This window comes from Miscanthus floridulus, chromosome 3, assembly GCF_019320115.1.
Source record: "Miscanthus floridulus cultivar M001 chromosome 3, ASM1932011v1, whole genome shotgun sequence".
Lineage (NCBI taxonomy): Eukaryota > Viridiplantae > Streptophyta > Magnoliopsida > Poales > Poaceae > Miscanthus > Miscanthus floridulus.
In genome coordinates, this window is record NC_089582.1 from 85,970,395 (window position 1) to 85,977,416 (window position 7,022).

Consider the following 7,022-nt stretch of genomic DNA (forward strand, 5'->3'; position numbering starts at 1 on the left):
TCCTAAAAATTTCTAAAATCATCCTCTATCAATTTATTTTGTTGGTTTTGTCAATATATACATATGAAAAGTTTGAGCAATTTAAATTTTGAATTTCAAAAAAATGCAACTTCAGACAAGATTTTGGTACCCCAAATGATTTCAGCTGAAAAAGTGATAAATACCAAAGTTGAATAACTTATCAAGATATACAACTTTTGTATTGGTCATTTCTTCATATGATAAAGTGGTACTGACATTGTTCATAAATGTGACACAGGTTTTATAAACTATATGAGAAATGTGTAAGATTAGTGAATAATATATGCTAAAAAATTGTCAAATGAAGAAATGACCAAAATAAAAGTTGCAGATATTCATGAGTTGAACAACTTTGGTATTTATCAATTTTTATGTTGAAATCAATTTGGGTCTCAAATTTTGGTTCGAACTTGTCGTTTTTCAAAATTTTAAATTTAAAAGGTTCAAATTTTGTCAAATGACAAGATGACTAAAATAAAAGTTGTAGATATTAGTGAGTTGAACAACTTTGGTATTCATCACTTTTTATGTTGAAATCATTTTGGGTCTCAAATTTTGGTTCGAACTTGTCATTTTTTAAAATTTTAAATTTGAAAGGTTCAAATTTAGTCAAATGACAAGATGACCGAAATAAAAGTTGTAGATCTTAATGAGTTGAACAACTTTGATGTTTATCAAATTTTCATTTGAGATCATTTGGTGTCTCAAAATTATTTTAATAGTTTTGATTTTAATTTTTTAAAATTAAAATTTTTCCCCCAATTTTAAAGGTTCAATTTTACAATTTTAAACAGTTGTAGTTGTTTTAGTTATTGTATATGTAAATATATTTATAAAAAATAATTATAAAATTTTGTACTATATTATTTATTATTTACATGTGAATAGTCAGCAGGTAGTTTGATGATAATTGAAGAATGTTTAATTGTAACATGCATGTCATATTCTTGTCAAGGGGTGTAATTTTTACCACCAACCATTTATTTTCAGGTTACCCAAGAAACCAGCCAGCCAGAACAACAACCCCCTTCTTCCACAGCTGAAGAACGTCTCACTAGAGGGCGCATGACTAGAAGTAATTTGGCAGCGAATTCAGGTGCTGTTTATACTACAGCAAAGCAACTGAAGGAAACTGCGGCTAGGAAAAGATCTGCATTGTCCAAAAAGAATACACAGGTACTATGTGAAACCTTTTATCTCTCTTTGCATTAAAAAGGAACATATAGTCCTTTTGGAGAAGTACATAGCTATTCTTTTGTTCTGCTCCTAAATATGGTTCAGGCTTAGTTTCCTCTTGCTGATTAGAAATATATATGGATGTGTTTGTGCTCATAAAATGTCTTGGGAGGCAGCTGCATGTATGTTTATATTTGCTTTACGCTTCAAAGTTCATCTACCCTACCCTATAATACACCAGTTAGAATAAATCTACAGCCACACAATAAATGCCTACTCCACAGTCATGACCTATGCTACATCCACACTCATAAATACACCTAAAAATATAACACCATTAAAACAAATACACCAAATTCTCTCTTAACCATTCTCTCTCATTAATCGTGCAAATCCGACGGTGCTCCTTGTTTGGATCGCCCCCAACGCCCGCCCGCGCCTAGCGCCCATGTCCGCCCTCCCTCCGAGGCTCCGACCCCAGCCCCCCACGGCCCACGCCCAAACCAGGCGGCCACGGTTTGATCCCTCTGCAGGCTGTCTTTATTTTCCCAAAAAATGAAACGCGTCTCTCTCTCTGCCCCGACGCGGATCTCCGCCTCCCGTTCGCCGCCGCCGTACGCGCATCGCCGTCGCCCCCTCTCCTCCTCCTCCCCTAAAACCTCCTCTCTCCTTCCGCCACAAGGCGCGGCTCAGCTCCTCTTCGAAGCGCGCGGAATCCAGAGCGCGCGGCAGCGGCGCGGACGAGTACGAGGAGCGGGGGGATCCCACGGCTAGGGTTCCCCCGCCCCACCGGTGTTGGCCAGCGACCGGCCGAAGGCGCCTGAGGTGATGGACTCGTGCCCGCGGCGACGGAGGGCGCGCATGGTGCGGAAGGCATGGTGCCGGCTGTGGAAGGCATGGACGCCGTCGTGCTCACGACCGCCAGCCCCCAGCAGGTCACGCTCTACAGCTGCCAGCTCGAGCGCGCCCGTGACGTCGGCTGCTTCCCCGCCTCCACCGCGGCCATCGCCATCCCCGACCGCGACGGCCCTCCGATCTTGCTTCGTGGGATCGACCTGGGTGACAACTTTTTTTTTGGATCCGGGGAGAAGAGGAGAGGATTTTGTGTGGTCTTTCTTCTTGCGTAATCGAGCTTGGTTGCATCCGGCAAGTGGCTTCTGTTAGATTTGGCGGCTCTTTGTTCTTCATCATTAAACACAATTGGAAAAGGTCCATTGCTTCTGATTTCGTTCCAATCTAATTCCTTTAGAATTTCCTGTTTCTGTTTACCAACTTTGTTACATTTTCTTGTGCTCAGGCATGGCGTCGTACAAGCAGAAGCTCATCTTCTCTGGGAAGCAGCCGTAGGACGAACGCACCCTGGCCGACTACAGCATCCGCAAGGAGTTTCAGGACCTGTGGTGTGGCTGTCTCTCTTCGCTGGCTCTGCTCATCTTGCATTCTTGTGGTTGCTTCCCAACTAATTGGCTCAGCGTTCTAGCTCCCAGTCTCCCACGCAAGTTCTCAATGCAAAAGGTCTTTTAGTTTGAGCTGAATGCTGCAACTTTTTCACTCTTATAAAAATATCTCCCGCTTAATTTCTGAATGCTTTTGAGCTTCACTTTTTCTGATTGCTTTTGTATTCCTGTGATGATAGTGGGATCAGTTGTTAAAATATATATATTTTTCATATGAAACATTCAAGATCGCTAATTTTTTCAAAGGAATATATGGCCTGGATGACAAATCAGTAATTTTTAGCTTCGCTTGGTGATAGCCTATAAATATTTTCTCGATAGTTCGTTTTAACCATTCATACAATGGATATAGTCAATTATCAATGGAATTATCATTGCTCTCCTTTTTAAATCACAGAAAAATCGTAAAATAGAAAACCATGTCTTGCTAAGTTTCTCATGACTAGATATTGATGCCTTTTGTAAGTTTATCATTGTTTCTCATGAATAGAAATTGTACAATAGATTTTTTAAGGAGGAGATGGAGACCCTGCTATTGCAACCGGAATGCAGGGTAAGTCAGGTTTTTTGAGTTTCAATTCCTTAGCACGGAATGTTTTCAGATATCTACAGTTGTTGGATTTCATAGATCGGTATGGAGTTTCAATTGGTGTCGGACTTCAGAGATCAGTAGCTTAATTTCCTGTAGCCAGCTTTGATTTTGTCTATCTAGAGAGTTCATGTGAGTTGGATGAAGAACACCTACAAGACTGTTTCAATTATGGTCAGATTTATGTTGTTAAATTTCAGTGTTTAGGACTGGTTATTTTTTCAGATGGCAATAGTGAATCATGGAAATTGATTTCAGCCCACTCTTTTTTGCTGCTTTCAGAAGATGTAGATGTTCATACCGTAGGCAATGCTATGGATCATGGAGGAGAGGGTAAGTTAGCGACCTGTTCTATTAACAAAGGCTAATATCAAGTGTCTGATCTTGCCTGGAGTGTGTATATTCAGCAATGAATAAAATGACTTCTGTTTTCAGTTGGTACCCTCTGTTTTCAGTACACAGAGATTGAATTTTCAGAGCACATGAACAATAATCCAATTGTCTCTGAATTGAAGAAATAGTCATCCCTTTTAGTTTTCCTGGTGATGCACTGCAAGTCTGCAACCGTAAAGGCCTTCAGCTTAAGCAAATGATTTTCTTTGCCTTCATATTTCAATCCTAGGTCAACTACCAACTAAGTAAATAGTCAAATCCTTGAGCTTACATATACCACTGCACTATTTGTGAATACTTGATCAGTAGCAAATATATAATACTCTCTTGGTGCAGGATTGATATAGGACGTGTGCAAGCGGCTGAAACTGAATGGAAGACCAATTCATACAAGCTGGAATTTTTCTAGTGTTATTTTTTACCCTAACGACATCATGTCATAGCTGAATTGTGTCATATGCAAGTGATATTTACCATTTCTTTTAAATACTAATATTTAATATACAATTGGCTGCCTCGAATTTACCTTGTTTCTGTTATCTACCAAAACATGCAAGATGAGACGATGGATCTCATGAATGTGAGCAATAAAATTCAAGATGTTTTTGCTTTTTATATGTTATTTGATTTTCTAGATGCCGTAGCGTTAGCACGAGCATTATACTTTTTAGCCAAAACCATTTTTGTACTGTCAACAGTCCACCCTTCAAACTATTTCTGAACAATTTTTTTAGAAGACCTAATAAGTGTGCTGTCGGTCTTGATGGCCACATTATTTTGGTCAGCACCACAGATACATTGTTTTGTACTTATACTGAATCAACTGGAGGTTGTTCTGCTGCTGACCAACTTGAGGTAGTCTTCACCGCAAGGTTCTCATCATCAAGTTTCATTGACAGTGGCAAGGCGCTCAGTGTCAGATTCGGAATCAGAGGAATCGTAGAGCTGTTCATTAACATAAGTAAGTGTTAAAGTAATTATGATGCTCTTTCAACGATCAAACTGCTCGATGTGGTCAAATGGCCGGTTACCTACTACGCCGATTTTGCCGAGTTGATTAACTTGGTTCTTTCATGCTGCTTCTGCTACTGTTACTTCCGAGTTGAAAGTTTACTGGTAGCCAAAACAATAAAAAATATCGTTGTTTGATTGTTTTCATGTGTATCCTGAAATGAACATGGCGTTAGCACGGGCACTGTACTAGTGGTTGATAGTACTGCAGCTCACAGAACTCTAGTACTGTAGCTCGTGTTTTGCTTCAGTGTTCAATTAGCTTTGCCACCACTAGTCTCAGTTTAACTAATGCATGTCAATGATTTTTTCAGGAGGAATCTTGAGTTTGAGAAGGAGCATGCGAATGGTGGGACGATGGCCAACATACATATCAAGGGAACCTTCGCTGCTACAGTAGACATTAGTCTTTTGATTCGAATGAGTTCAAACAGTTGTCTGTGCTTAACACATTATTATGTGTTAAGCTATCTACTTGTGTTCTCATTTAGTTTGACACTCGGTGTGTTTTGTTAAAGATTTTGTATGAACAAATTATATTTCGTTTTAATGGATGTCGATGCTTCCTTCATTATGTATTTGTCGTTTTGCGATTATTAATTTAAGCTACCAAACAAAGTGTCGCAACATGAATTATTAATATATTAATCTAGCGTTGCAATATATGATGGCACATATAACAACCACATTTAGTCGTGGCAATAGGTACGATAATCGTGGCAATAGAGAAACTATCTCTTGCAACTACAAAAAGATGACGGTGGCAATAGAGGAATCTACCTATAGCAACCAGATAGTTAGTAACGTGGCAATAGATGACCTGTCTGTAGCAACCAACCTAAGTAACGTGGCAATAGCCTATGCCATCTATAGCAACCAATCAGAAACGTGGCAATATACGACCTCTCTGTAGCAACCAACCTGAAGAGATGTTGCAATAACCTAAGCCACCTATAGCAACCATTTAGGCGACGTGGCAATAGAGAACCTCTATTGCAATGCTTTCTCTGCGTAGCAACAACCACGATTGCAACACCTGTGTTGCGTTGCGCTTGCATTGTGTTGCTACACGACCAGCGTGTCGCAATACGTATCGCTAGCAACGCCTAGTTCGTTGCAATTGATACTATTACCACACCCATAGTGGTTGCAATTGCTTTTGTTACAACACTCACCAGGTGTTGCAAAAGCGTCAAAAGTGTTGCAATAGAGGGGCTGTGTGTCGCAACTAAAATGTAACCCATTGCATTATGCTATTGCTACCCTTACAAGTGCAACGACATTTAACCAAAAAAAATTGGTAGCAAAATTACTATGGCCACCATTTTTGGGTCTTTTGCTACACTTTTTTGGCGTTGCAGTAGACCGAAAATCTTGTAGTGTGTTTTGTCTACAGAAGAAAGGGAGCGGCGGCTTGAAGATAGCCGAAGGGGTCTACCTCAATCTGCGTGATGGTATGAAGGCCTAGTACTTGCACTGCCCCTAGAACACCTCGCTGGATGAATGGTACAAGAAGTGGTTCTACATCCATGAAGAGCCGAACACAATCACCCTATGCGACGTGGGGTTGATTCCGGAGAAGAAGAACAGCTGGTCGGAGAAGCCCGAGCACTTGGAGCAGATCGCAGAACTGCTCGGGATGATCCCATGGGGAAAGCTGGATGGTCCAAGCATGGTCAGGAATTTTATCAGCTGAAGGATCTAGCCCTACCAGAAGAGGGTACATCCTGGCTTTGAGTACTAGGGGAGCGCAGATCTAACGAGGACCAGAAAAGAGGCGCTCAACAAGATCGAAATCAAGGCCAGGATTGGGGAGCTATTCAACCTAGCCAATCCCAATTATGTCAGGTTAAGCGACATCGAGCATGCCTTCAAGCTGGCCCAACCTCCCCCAAAGTTAAATGATGCTTCCTTGTACTTGTAGAGTTATATCGTAACAAAATTTGACTATGTTGTATCCTTTACGTTTCCTAGAGGAATGGTCGTGACCAGGCAGCAGTGTTCGTGTCTCCACCCCCTGGTGTGGATTGGCTGTAAGTTGCTGGCCCAACTACCTAGACCAGTGCTAGGATCGAAGACGTCCACTGGGTGACACTCGAGGTTAGGGAGGAGGCAATGGCCAGGGCGGCTGGCAAGCAGCCGGCGGCCACCAAATGTCATCAAGCCATCTTCCCTCTTTCAAATGATGAAATAGAGGATACGGACATCTTCCGACTCATCCCCCGAAAGAGGAGGAGACAAATGGAGTCGATAGAGCAGGGTGGCTCCTCTGTGCCAGCAGTGATCGCATCACCGACCATTACAACACAGAGGACAAGCGGAGGGAGTGTCGAGCACCAAACTCCGGTGCCAGTAACGGTCATGGAACAAGACCC

At 41.5% G+C, this 7,022-nt stretch overlaps 1 long non-coding RNA gene across 1 annotated transcript; it reads left to right on the top strand.

Moving 5' to 3' along the window:
* Window positions 1–1,146: 1,146 nt before the first annotated feature.
* Window positions 1,147–5,218, top strand: LOC136546040 (uncharacterized). The gene is made up of 2 exons (XR_010781226.1): window positions 1,147–1,197; window positions 4,962–5,218. It is a non-coding gene; the product is annotated as an uncharacterized lncRNA (long non-coding RNA).
* Window positions 5,219–7,022: the final 1,804 nt, after the last annotated feature.